The sequence below is a fragment of the Elephantulus edwardii genome, unplaced genomic scaffold (assembly GCF_000299155.1).
Source record: "Elephantulus edwardii isolate Elephantulus edwardi_28Jun2011 unplaced genomic scaffold, EleEdw1.0 scaffold00002, whole genome shotgun sequence".
Classification (NCBI taxonomy): domain Eukaryota; kingdom Metazoa; phylum Chordata; class Mammalia; order Macroscelidea; family Macroscelididae; genus Elephantulus; species Elephantulus edwardii.
Window position 1 is genome coordinate 8,095,995 of NW_006399752.1, and position 10,442 is coordinate 8,106,436.

A 10,442-nucleotide genomic window follows, 5' to 3' on the forward strand; every position below is an offset into this window, starting at 1 on the left:
ACTGGGAGGAGGGTAGAGAGAATAGTGCAACAATGAATGAGTGGAAGCCCAAAATCTCTGTAAATGTTTATGAAAATTAATAAAATACAATTATAGAAAAAAAAAAAAGTTGGAAACAAAGAAAACAAAGAAGAAGGACCAGAAGTTGGAAACTATGTCCTTGGTGATAGAAATCATTTTGGAGATAGAATGATAGAATTTTATACCATCAACGATTTATTCATTGCAAATACTTTTTTTATAAAAACACAAACAGCAATACATAGACCTCTCCTGAATCAGATTGGTTACATCTACGGAAAAAAATGTAATGTTAGTGGGCTCTAATGTGTCAGGAAGCGTGAAGATGGCACAGGATAGGTAAGGGTTCAGATCTGTTTTTCATAGGGTCTCTGTGAGTCCTACTCGATGGCACCTAACAACAACAACAACATGGAAAAAATAGTTGGAGATGCTTAATAGCAGCAGCCAAAATCAGGCCAAGTGCTGACCATGGAACAGATCATCAAATACTCATGTGCAAGCTCACATTGTTGTTGTGTTGATTGCTGTCACGTTGAGCATGACTCATAGTGACTCTATGAACAAAATGCCTGAAGCTTTTCTGTAACTATCATCATTTATCAAAGTTCATAGAGTTTCCAGAGGAATGTTATTTAGGAGGTGGCTGCCATTCCTGCCTCCAAAGCTAAAGAAAATGAAAATAAATCAACAAGAACCAAAATATGACCTGAGTCTAACCTCCCTGAATTTAAAAATCATCTCAAAAACACATTTGAGGCATTAAATTCTAATGAAAGAGAAACAGATGAATTGTGGTACATTATCAAGGACATAAGCCATGAAGAAAGCAAAAAGTCATTACAAAGACAGAAGAGGAAGAAAAGATCAAATGGCAGTCAGAGTGGACTGAATATTGTACTAGAATGTCCAGAGGTCAAAACAAAGGTAAAATAAAGAGTTGAAGACAAAACATATTAGAACAAAATATGCACAGAGATGGATTCAGAAAACCAAAAGGGAAGACTCACTTAGCATTTCCCAACCTGAGGGAACTGAAGAACAAATTCTAACTTTGAGTTGCCATACTGAAAAATATATGAACAAAATCTCAAATGATCAAAGAAGACTCCAGAGAAGATGGAAGGAATACACAGTCACTGTACCAAAAAGAATTGGCTGACACAGAAGCATTTCAAGAAGCAGCACATGATCTAGAACAAATACTATTAAAGGGAGAAGTTCAAGCTCCTCTGAAGGAATTGTAAAAAAATAAAGCCTCAGAAATTGATGAAATACCAACTGACATCTTTCAACAAAGGTAAAGCCCTAGATGTGCTCACCAAGTTGTGCTAAGAAACCTGAAAGCAAACTACATGACCAACTGACTAGAAGATATCCATATTTATTCCCATTCCCCAAAATAGTGATCCTACAGAATGTGGAAATTATTGAACAATATCACTCATATTACAAGCAAGCTAAATCTTGCTGGAACAGTATAACAACAGAGAGCTACCAGAAATCAAGTTGGATTTAGAAGAGGACATGGCACTAGGGATATCATGACTGACAATCAGATGAATCTTGGCTGAAAGAAGAGAGTACTAGAAGGACGGTTTTATTGACTATGCAAAGGCATTTGACCATGTGGATCCAAAAAAAATTAATGGATAACATAGAGAAGAACGGAAATATTGTGCTCATACAAAATCTATACCTAGACTAGAAGCTCTTATCTGAACAGAGCAAGGGTTCAGAGTCATGCATGCTTCAAAATCCAGAAAGAAATATTTCAGGGATATAGCCCTTCTTGATACTTATTCAATTTATATGCTGAACAGAATGTTCAAAAGGCTGGACTTTATAAAGGAGAATGTGGCATCAGGATTTCAGGAAGATGCATCAACAACCTGCATTATGCCAATGGCATAACTTTGCTCACCATAACTAAGGATTTCAGGCACTTCCAGAAATCTAGGACTGTAGCCTTTAATATGGATTGTGCCTTGCATCAAGAAAACAAAAATCCTCACCACTGGTCTAATAGATAGCTTCGTGATGCATGGAGAAAAGATTGAAATTGTTAACAGTTTCATCTTGCTCAGATCAACAATCAACACCCTTTACAGTGGCAGTCAGGAAATCAAAAGATGAATTGCAAGCTGCTGCACACATCATCAGCAGCAGCCATGGATCTGTTGCAGTCGATTAACTATGTACCTGTATTTAAAAGTTATTAGTGTGGCCTGGACTGCTTTCCTACATGGAGTACTAGACTGAGGTCCAGCTGCTTAGAGGCCCTCAGGCTCTCAGCCACTCCACCTGGTGGCCCCAGCCTGCTACCTGTACCCTCAAACCTGCTGCTTGGGGGACCTGTTCCTACCACCTGGATACTTGACCAGGTGCTGGGACGTCTGAGCCCCACCACCTAGAGGACCTGTCCCCACAGCCCTGCTGCTGAGACTCTCCCATCCACTTCCTGGAAGCCCAGCCCCACTGCCTGCCTCCTGGACAACCTGCCATCTGAAGGATGACCCACTGCCACCCCTCTGAACTGCACCAAGGACCCCAATATCACAGATTATCCCATTTCATCTCTTCCCAGACCTTGAGCTGCTTTTAGCCCTGGACACCTTGGACCCACCTAGTTTAGCTGCAGCAGTTGCCTGACAGAGGAGACTGCTGACTCACAGGCCTTATCTCTCCCCAACTGAAGCAAATCTTCCCTTGAGTCAAAGCACAGACAGATACTCAGGCAGGGTAGTTGTCCTGCCCTCCTCTGGAGCAGTGACTTCCTAAGCCAAGGTTTTCAGACCAAGAGCCTGCTAAGGTCTCAGGCATGGAAAAACTCTACCACAATGTTAGTGAAGAAGTAGACTACCTCACACTCTACACAAACCCAAAACAAGATGTCAATCCCCAAAAGTGACACAATATCAATGGATTTCCTGAAGCCAGAAAGTCTGATGGAACTTCCCAACACAGAATTCAAAAGAACAATGATTGAAAATTTTCAATGGATAAAAGACAAACTCAAAGAATTACAGAACTCTGCAAGCAAAAAATCAAGAGGAACTTTTAAAACAAAACAAAACAGAAAACATCAAACACAATCCAAGACAATGCAGTTAAAACAAATGAGGCATTAGAGACTAGGAAAAACAAGAAACCACAATCTATATGAGGACCAATGTTTCAGATGCTGTCAACATGTTCGAGGGACATAGGAACAGAGTTGAAGAGATGGAACACAGAACCAGCAATTTAGAAGATAGAATTGTCAAAACTGATCTGCTAGGAAAAATAGAATAAAAAAGGAAGGGGAAAGTAGAAAGCCTAAGAATAATGTGGGATTAAAGAGGAATAATAAGCACATAATCAGAATCTCAGAACAGGTAAAGACACCGAGAAAGTTCTGTAAGAATTACTAGAAGAAAACTTTCCAGATACAATGAAGAATGAGAGAATATATATTCCAGAAGCTCAGTGAACACTGTATAGAAGAGACCCCAAAAGAAAAACATCAAGGCATATCATAGTCAACTTTGCCAGAATGAAAAGTAAGAATTCTAAAAGCAGCTAGGAAGAAACGAAGAGCAAACTAAAAGGGAGAGCAAATAAGATTAAATGCTGATTTCTCAGCAGAAACCATGCAAGCAAAAAGACAATGAAATGACATATATCGAACATGCAAAGAATACAACTGTCAACTAAGAATATTGTAACCAGCAAAACTGTCCATCAAATATGAAGGAATGATCAAGATACTTTCAGAGAAGCAGAATCTAAAAAAAATTATAAAAACAAGACTAGTGTTATGAGAGATAGTTTTCTTACAGAGGTTCCACAGAAAGCAGGATGGACCAAAGTAACCAGCACTAACAACAAAAAGAACTAAATAAAATTATGACAATAAAACCTAGCCTCTCAATAATTACACTGGATATGAATAGCTTAAATGCACCACTGAAGAGAAAAAGAGTAGCAGATTGGATAAAAAAACAAGAGCAATGATTTTATAAATTATTACCTAATCCTGGAGAGAGTTAAACCAGGGAGCTCCTTGGAGACAAGGATTCTGAGGCTCCGTCTAACATACTTTGGACATGTTGTAAGGAGGGACAGGTCCTTCGAAAGGGACATCATGCTTAGTGCGGGGGGGGGGGACGGACAGTGCGGACAGTGCAGGAAGGGGAGGCCCTCTATGAGGTGGATTGATTTAGTGACTGGGGTAATCAGAATGGGTGTATCGGAGACAGTGTGATTGGCCCAGGACAGAGCAGAGTTTAGGGCTGTTGTACATAGGGTTGATATGAGTCACAAGCGACTCAATGGCACATAACAACAACAACAGCAACAGCAACAACTTGAAAGGGACTAGAGAGCATTATTCTGAGTGAACTTACTCAGTCCCACAAGGACAAATATTGGAGAATGAATATAAGTATCTAAGGAGGGCGGAGGGGGGAAGCAGAGGGATGAGGATTGCAAGGGAAGGGGGCTGTTTAATCATGGAATTGGACAATCTGATGGGTGGGAGAGGTGAGGGAATTTGGAATAATTTGTTCTTGAAAATTATGTATTAGAATTTGGTAAATAAGCAAGTATAATAAAAGAAAAACAGGCTGTGGAAATAAAAAAACAACCCAAACCAAAAAACTCCCAAAATCCATCAATGTGTTGTCTATAAAAGACACACCTGAAAAGTGAAGCTAAAGAAAGACTAAAAATAAAAGGGTGGGAAAATATACCAAGTAAATGGCAACAAGGAAAAAGCAGGAGTAGTGATATTAATCTCTGATAAAATAGATTTCAATGCAGAAACCATCACAAAGAACAAAGAAGATCAATACATAATACTTAAACAGTCAACAGAACAAGAAGACATAACAATAATATATATTTGCCAAATGATAAAGCTACAAAATATATAAAGCAAACATTAACAAAACTAAAAAATAGACAACACTAATATAGTAGTAGGAGACTTCAATACACTATACTTTCAGGGATCAATACACTACTCTTAAGAAAAAAAAGAAATTCTATAAAGATGCTGAAGAATTAAACCAACTCTATCTCATAGATATATACAGGATATTGCACCCCAAAAAAAGCACAGTATATCTTCTTCTTCAATGTGCATGGAATGTTCTCCAGAATTTTAGGTCACAAAGCAATAAATTAAAAAACAGAAATAATACAAAGCATCTTATCAAACTATAATGCTACAAAACTAGGAATTAATAACAGGATAAAGGATGGTGGGGGGGGGGGAAGCCATACATTTGGAAGCTGAACAATACCTTGCTGGAACATGAGTGGGTGAAAGAAGAATAAAAAATGAAATAAAAACGATTTTTTAAATAGATGACAATGAAAACACAACTTACCAAAACCTCTGGTAACCAGACAAAACAGTAATTAGAGGTCAATTTATAGCAATAAGCAAACACATCAAAGGTGGGAAAATTAACTCTCTAACCCAATGTCTCCAACAAGTTGAAAAAGAGCAGCAGGAAAACCTGACACTTCAACTAAAATAAAAGGTTAACTATGGGATATTATGAAAAAGCATACAAAAAAATTTGAAAGCCTTGAAGAAACAGACAAATACTTACAAACTCACAACCTACCTAAACTGACACAAACAACTGAACGGACTCATTATAAAAGAAGAAATTGAAAAGGTAATAAAACAACTTGCAACCAAAAAAAGCCCTGGACCAGAAGGTTTTAGGAGTGAATTTTATAAAAAAAATCCAGAGAAGAACTGTTACCAGCTCTACATAAAGTATTTTAGGAAATAGAAAAAAAGATGGAATTCTCCCAGACTCATTCTATAAAGTAAACATATCCTTGATACCAAAGTCAGGTAAAGACACCACCAAAATAGAACACTATAGGCCAGTATTTCTCATGAACATAGATGCAAAAATCCTGGCCAATAGAATCCAACAATAACTCACTATGACCAAGTGGGATTCATAACAGTTACACAATGATGGTTCAACATAAGAAAGAGAATCAGTGTAATTCATCACGTTAACAAAGCAAAGAACAAGAACCATATGATTCTATCAATTGATACAGAAAAGATGTATGACAAAACCCAGCACCCTTTCCTGGTTAAAACAATCAACAAAATAGAAACAGAGGGGAATTTTTTCTACACAGTAAAACGTATATATACAAAACCAAAAGTCAACATCATTCTCAATGGAAAAGGAACAGGAACTGGGCAAGGATTCCCACTATTACCTGTTCTATTCAGTACTGTCTTGGGCGTCTTAGCAATAGCAATAAGACAAGAGAAGGAAATAAGAGGTATCCAAAATGGCAATGAGGAAGTAAAATTATCTCTATATGCAGATGATATGATAGTATAATTAGAAAACCCTAAAGACTCAGCAAGAAAACTACTGGACATAGTTGACCAGTTCAGCAAAATGGCAGGATACAAGATCAACATACAAAAAAAGTAAATTAGATTTCAGTACAGTGACAAAGAGAATACAGAACTGGAGCTATGAAAAATAATACCCATCACAATAGCTAATCAGAAGATCAATACCTGAAAGTAAATCTAAGTAGAAACACAAAAGACCTATTCAAAGAAAATTACACCACTAACAAGAAAAAAAGAGAGACCTGAAGTAATGAAAGAATATGACATGCTCTTGGATTGTTGTTGTTGTTGTTATGTGCCGTCGAGTCGTTTGCGACTCATAGCGACCCTATGTACAACAGCCCTAAACCCTGCTCTATCCTATGCCAATCACATTGCCTCTGACACACCCATCCCGAATACCCTAGTCACTGAATCAATCCATCTCATAGAGGGTCTTCCCCTCCTGTGCTGTCCCTCTACTCTACCCAGCATGATGTCCCTCTCCAAGACCTGTCTCTTCTTGCAACATGTCCAAAGTATGTCAGATGAAGCCCCAGAATCTTTGCCTCCAAGGAGTAGACTGGTTTAACCCTCTCTAGGATGAATCTGTTTGTTTTCTTGGCAGTACAGGGTACATTCAATACTCTTCTCCAGCACCACAGCTCAAAGGCATCAATTCTCCTTCTGTCCTCCCTAGTCATTGTCCAGCTCTCCGACGTGTCTCCAAAGAGAAACCGTTGCTCTTGAGTACTTTAGAGAGGTCTGTAACAGTAGACTTTCCCATTGTAATACGTTTTTTTATTTCCTGGCTGGTGGTGCCAAGAGTGTTGATTGTGGAGCTGAGCAAACCGAAGCCGTGTACAGTCTCAATCTCTTCGCCATCCATCCTGATGCTACCAATTGGTCCAGTGGTGAGAATCTTTGTCTTCTTGACATTGAGCCTCAGTCCATACTAAAGTCTGCAGTCCTTGACCCTCTGCAGTAAGTGCACGGGGTCCTCCTCAGTTTCAGCGAGCAAGGTTGTGTCACCTGCATAAGGCAGATTGTTAATAGATCTTCCACCAATCCTAACGCCACGCGTCTCCTCATAGAGCACAGCCTCTTGGATAATCTGGTCTGCATACAGGTTGTAAAGGTATGGAGATAGGACACATCCCTGGCGTACACCCTTCCCAATTTTGAACCATTCAGTGTTGCCCTGCTCTGTTCTGACAACTGCCTCTTGTTCCAAGTATAGGTTTCTCATTAGCACGATTAAATGTTCTGGGATTCCCATTCTTCTCAGAGTCAGTCACAGTTTGTTATGATCCATGCAGTCAAATGCCTTTGCATAATCAATGATTATGGTATTCTCTGCTTTCAGCTAAGATCCATCTAACATCAGCAACAATATCCCTAGTACAATGACCCCTTCTAAACCCAGCCTGGACATCTGGCAGTTCTCTGCTGATGTACTGTTCCAGTCATTTTAGGATAATCTTCAGTACAATCTTGCTTGCATGTGAAATCAATACTATTGTTCTGTAGTTTCCACACTAAATATTGTAAAAATGACAGTTCTATCAAAGGCAATCTACAAATTCAATGCAATCCCAATACAAATACCAATTCCATTCTTCAGCAATATGGAAAAGGCATTTTCATCTAGAATGGAAAGAGACCCCTAAGAAGCAACACACTCTTGAAAAAGAGAAACAAATTAGGAAGCATCTCCCTCATTGATTTCAAATCCTACTTCACAGCCATGGTGGTCAAGACAGTGTGGTACTTGTACAATGACAGACACATAGATCAATGAATAGAATTGAGAATCTGGAAATCAGCTCATAACCCTATAGTCAACTGATTTTTGACAAGGACATGAAATCACTTAAGTGGGGAAACAATAGCCTCTTTAACAAACGGTGTTGGCAAAATTGGAAAATTATCTGTAGAAAACTCAAGCAAGACCCACACCTCACAACATACACAGAAAGAAACCAAGTGGATCAGGGACCTAGAAGTAAAACCAAGGATGAAAAACTTCACCAGAGAAAAACTTGGAAGAACTCTAGAAGCTTTAATCCACTACATGAACAGTCTCCCAATCATTCTGAAAAACCTACAACCAGGAGAGAATAGATGAATGGGACCTTCTAATAATCAAATCCCTATGCACATCCAAAATCTTCTCCAACAGGGTAAAAAGGGAAGACACAGACAGGGAAAAAATATTTGGTAATGACATGTCTGATAAGGGACTTATAGTTAGAATTTATAGAATACTCCAGCATCTCAACAAGATAAAGGTAAACAACCCATTCATAAAATGGGCACAGGATAGGAACAGAACTTCACCAAAGAAGACATTTGGGTGGTGAACAAACACATTAAGAAATGTTCAAAATCCCTAGCATAGATACAAATAAAAGCAGTTATGAGATATCATCTCACCCCAATAACAGTTGCAAATTTCAATAGAGCAGCACACAACAAATGCTGGTGAGATTGTGGAGAAATTGGAACCCTTATTCACTCTTGGTGGGAGTTTAAAATGTTGCAACCACTCTGGAAGGCAGTATGAGGCATTCTCAAAAAGTTGGAAATAGAAATACAATTTGACACAGTAATTGCACTGCTGGGACTAAACCCTAAAAATAATCAGAACTGCCCCACACACAGACATATGCACACCCATATTTATTGCTGCATTGTTAACAATAGCAAAGAGATAGAAGCCACCCAAATACCCATCAACAAACGAATGGATAGAGAAGCTGTGGTATAGTCACACATTGAAATACTGTGCAGCACTGAAAAACAAGGAAACCAAAATATTATACAACATTATTGTCCCTGAAGAACATTATGCTGAGTGAAATATCTCAGTTGTAAAAGGATAAATACTGCTTAATGCCACTGTTGTAAAACAGGACTGACATGGGGATTGGAGAGAAACTATGAAAAGGGAATAAATAATGAACACTGCTGTCAAGGACTTTCATTCATAGGGTCGCTATGAGTCGCCTACGACTTGACGGCACTTAACAACAACAATGAACACTGCACTGAAATAGATGAGGGAAAGAACTGTTTAAAAGAAATATATGCACACCAATGTTCATAGCAGCATTATTTACCATTGCAAGAACATGGAAACAGCCCAGATGTGCAACCAGAAATGAATGGATTGAGACATTATGGTACAGTCACACAATGGAATATTATGCAGCACGCAGGAGCAATGATTTTGTAAATTATTACCTAACTTGGGAGGGACTGGAGAACATTAAGCTGAGGGAACTAACTCAGTCCCACAAGGACAAATATTGTATAAAACCATTATTGTAGAATGAGTATAAGGATCCAAAGTGGGGTGAGGGAGGGTGGAAGCAGAGGGATGAGAATGTGGAGGGGGAGGGGAGTATTAACCATAGGTTTGTACAAACTGATGGGGGGGTGGGGAATTTGGAAGAATCTGTTCTGTATTATAATGTATTCCAATTTTGTGAGTATAATAATTTAAAAAAACCAAAAGAAATATTAGGTATTATTTACATGACAACAGTCCAGAATAAGAGGTGCTTAGCAAAGTGGACTGGTGGGCAAGCAGGAGGTAGAAAATTGTGCAACAATGAAAGAATCTTTTTAAAGAGAAATGCAAACTGGGGAGGGGATGGAGGGAGAAAAATGTGCAACAATGAATCGATGAAAATCCAAGTTTTCTGTAAACTACCATTAAAATACCAATGGGGGGAAAAGAATTCTTCCTCTAAAAAAGATTAATTGCATAGGGAAAATACACTGTCAAGGACCTTTCCAGAGTGCTAACAAGCAATGATACCATTCTACAGACAAAGTAAGGTCTGCTTGATTAAAGCCATAGTCTTCTCAATTACTTGCTATGCACCTGACAGTTGGACAGTGACTAAGGATGACAGAAGAATCAATGCCTTTGGAGCGAGCCTGGCGGGCGGGCGCCGAGCTCTGGCCTGGCCTCCACGTGCTCCCCGGGCTCCGTACTCCTAATGCTTCACGGGTGTTGAGTCCTTCCCGGCCGGCCGGGACA